The sequence below is a fragment of the Mytilus edulis genome, chromosome 2, assembly GCF_963676685.1.
Source record: "Mytilus edulis chromosome 2, xbMytEdul2.2, whole genome shotgun sequence".
NCBI classification, from domain to species: Eukaryota; Metazoa; Mollusca; class Bivalvia; order Mytilida; family Mytilidae; genus Mytilus; species Mytilus edulis.
Window position 1 is genome coordinate 48,875,892 of NC_092345.1, and position 4,152 is coordinate 48,880,043.

Here is a 4,152-nt window from a genome sequence, read left to right on the forward strand (position 1 = left end):
TTTGAAGTATGAGTGGTAAATTTCTGTGACATTGGAGAGCTCTCTCATTTGAAAACATCTTTTTTTCTTCATATACTTCTAAAATTAACAATAATAACATTATTTTAATAAAGACTATAAACCCAAAGATGCAATCTTGAATAAAATATTTTCAATGTTCCACGTTTCTTTCCAAATTTTTTGATTTTTTTTTTATATTTAAGACTTTTGATATATATATTTGATGAACCTTTCTATTCAGTATAAAAAGCACCGACAAGAAACATGTAAACAAATTAGATAAACGGTTTTATTTATGTACCAAAAACAATTAACGTAAAAAATATATGATATAGAGCATCAAACAAGAACCAGAACCACTCAATTACAGACACCTGACTTTAGACAGGCACATACATGGTAGGATTAACCTATATGTTTAAGCTCAAGTTTGTAACTAGATGTAAAGTGATGTTCCTGGGACAGTGGTGTAACAGCGAACAATGTATGAAAATATTAGTTGAAAAAAGTTAAATCCTCAAATCGACACAAAGCATAAAAAACTCACAAAATGATTTAAGACACAAAGTACCGACTTGATAGTACCTGCAGTTACTTAATTCTAGTGCAAAGCCACAACTATTTAGAAAAACATGTATCTAACGCTTGAAGATCAAGCAATACAAATATTATGGAAGACTTGAAATATTGAACAAAATTTAAAGAAAAACTTTATATTTTTTTACAACTTCGAACATGAGTAAAATTGACCAGTTGACGATAATCTAAAATTGAGTGTTTTTTGTATATCAAGTTTTCCTTAATGTACTAGAAGCGGTCAAAATACTCAATCATCTTTAATTAATTCATTAATTGACTATGTTCAACTCCCTCGGGCAAAGTCAACCTGGAATGGGTTTGGCTATAACTTTAAATTCGTTTTGATCCTATTGCTCTTAGATTGTAACTTGCAGTGATTATCCTAAACAACAATTCATCACCTTAACATGTATAGTTTTAAGCTGCGGGTGAAACAAATATTTTAGTGCATTTTACTTTGAAAGTTTAACAGTGGTTTTATATAACTATAATTCGCTCACTTTCTTAGTAACAGTATATTTTAGTTATACCAAAGAACTATTTGTTGAATTAGTTTGCAACAATAATGATGACCATACTTAAGTACATTCAAGGAACTCTTTTCTTTTTCATACACCCACACATTATATTGTAATTGAAATTATGTCCTACGATGAGGTTTCTTAGAAAGTGAACTTGATATGATAAAAGAGTAGTTTTGCTATTTTTGTTAACGTGTTTAGCACAGCATATTATAATTTGGAGCAATAAGAATGAACATACAAAATCACATGTTAACGAAATAAACTCAATTCTTTTCTGTTTTTTTACATCTACACACTTAAATGCAGTCTGTGGTTAAAGGTATGGCTTTAGACGATGTTTCTTAGAAAACGAATAACCACAAACTTAATATGATAAAAGGAAACATGTAGTTTTTTCCCTTTTGTTAGCGTCATTCGTAGATTCTATTCAAGATAGATATGTTATCTTTCGCCGTTTTGGATTGTTTCATTTTTTTTCAATTTAAAATAAGCTTTTAAACAGACTTAGTCTTTATTTTACTATGTTGTGTTTTTTGTATAATTGATTGTCTATTTGTTTTTTCTTTTTTTTTTTGCCATAGCGATGTCAGTTTATTTTTTGATTTATGAGTTTGAATGTCCCTCTGGTATCTTTCGTCCCTCTGTAGAGTTTCAATGCATTTTTTTATATTTGAGTCTGGTTATTGTAGAGCAATACAGACTATTTGGCAGGGGAATAACTGAAACTGAAGGTCTTTATTATAATAATTTAGGTTATTTAAACTGAGTTTGTAGATTGGTAAACTTATTGTACTGTCTCACAAACTGAATAACTCCAGTTTTTGTAAGTTTTAAAGTGAGATGCTGACACTTACTCATCATTTATGTCCGAAAAATAACTTTTGTTATTTGAAGTTCCCATTAATTGCACTAATTTCTATGTCGCACTCAAAAAAAACTGTTTCGCCTGTACATTTGTAAACTTGTTAAAACGGACGTAAACTATTCTTTAAATTATCAAGCTACTTTAAATACTATTATTTACTATTATTATAAAGTTAAGGATTCTTTGTAAGTATTAGTAAGATGTAAGAAATTATTATAAATTAAGGAATGTATCTCCCTCATGCAAAGCTCTGATTCCTTTCACGGATTTGGCTATACTTTTTGGACCTTTTGGATTATAGCCTTTAGTCTTTTATATAAGGTTTGGATTTCAAATATTTTGGCCACGAGCATCACTGAAGAGACATGTATTGTCGAAATGCGCATCTGGTACAGGAAAATTGGTACCGTTAATGTTATTAATGAAACTGATATAATTAAAATAACAATATACTAAAAAGCTTATAAAGATTGACAGAGAGTCAATAAGACAACATCTTAAAATATACAAAAGACATCCACATGTCAACAATAAGGTCTTCAAATGTTGAGTTTGCATAAGCGAGACATTTTTTTCTGTTTAAGCTGAATTTAAACGATCTTTTTGAGTCCTTAATGCTATTCATCTTCGTACTATATTTAGCGATGTTAACTTCTTTTTATTTGAGCATCTTCATCAGAGTCACATATTTTTGTGATTTTACTTTTTAAGGCTGGTATCTTTGATGAAATTATCTAATTCTTTGCTGGTGGAAGTTTTCTTCCCGAGGTTATCAGCAGCCCATTAGTAGTCAGCACTTGCTTCTGCGTTGATATGAAATATCAGATTTTGTCATAATCATAAATAACTTATTACTAAAACTTTAAAATTTTCAAACAACAAAGGATGTTTTGCCTGGGCTTTATTTGGTAAAACTTTTCGGAATATTGGGTCATCAATTTTTTTTTTATTTATTTGGCTATTAAATGATAGGAGGGATAATTCATCATGTTAAAGGTAAGACAATGATGTGTTTTAAAAAAAGAATTATCCATTTTGCCGTATCATGAATTTACATGAATATTCCACTTTGTTCTCTTGTGAAAATGTACTACGTTTGGTTGTTTTAACGGATATGGCACTATTGGTAATTATTTACAAAAGTAGTTTCAACGTCAATAAATCCGATTTGTTTCATCATTTCCTTATTACAATTGTTGCTCCAGTTATAGACATTCGGCATTTCCTAAAATCTGTACTTGTTTAAACGTGGACTTTGGAGTCACGTTGTCATTTACCATTGTTTTTCGTTAACTTTGCAGAATATGGGTTATATTACTGTACTTTAGAAGACAACTTTAATTGTATACATATAGATAAACAAATTATAGGGGAGGGTTGAGATATAAAAACAAAGTTTAACCCGCCGCATTTTGCGCCTGTCCCAAGTCAGGAGCCTCTGGTCTTTGTCAGTCTTGCATGATTTTTAATTTTAGTTTCTTGTATATAATTTGGAGTTTTGTATGACGTCCCTTATCACTGAACTGGTAACATATTTGTTAAGGGACCAGCTGAAGGACTCCGCCGGGTGCAGGAGTTTCTCGCTGCATTGAAGACCCATCGGTGACCTTCGGCTGTTGTCTGCTCGATGTTTAGCATAGAATACCTTAGCCATATTTGGCACCACGTTTTGGAATTTTGGATCCTCAATGCTCTTCAACTTTGTACTTGTTTGGCTTTATAAATATTTTAATATGAGCGTCACTGATGAGTCTTATGTAGACGAAACGCGCGTCTGGCATACAAAATTATAATCCTGGTACCTTTGATAACTATTTGGGTTGTTGTCTCTATGACACATTCCCAATTTCCATTTTTAGATTTATAACAATAAAAATAAAACATTATTATCATTAAACCAATTATCTGCCTTTGTCCAGTAAGGTACGAAAATATGATAGTGCAAGTGAACACACAGCTATTCAGTACAAACAATTTTATGTACATCTGTTAAATAAGAGGTGTATAAACTGATCATTTGTAAAGATTTGAGATGCATATACACTATCAATTGTTGAGTAAAATTGAGAATGGAAATGGGGAATGTGTCAAAGAGACAACAACCCGACCATAGAACAGACAACAGCAGAAGGTCACCAACAGGTCTTCAATGCAACGAGAAATTCTCGCACTCGGAGGCGTCCT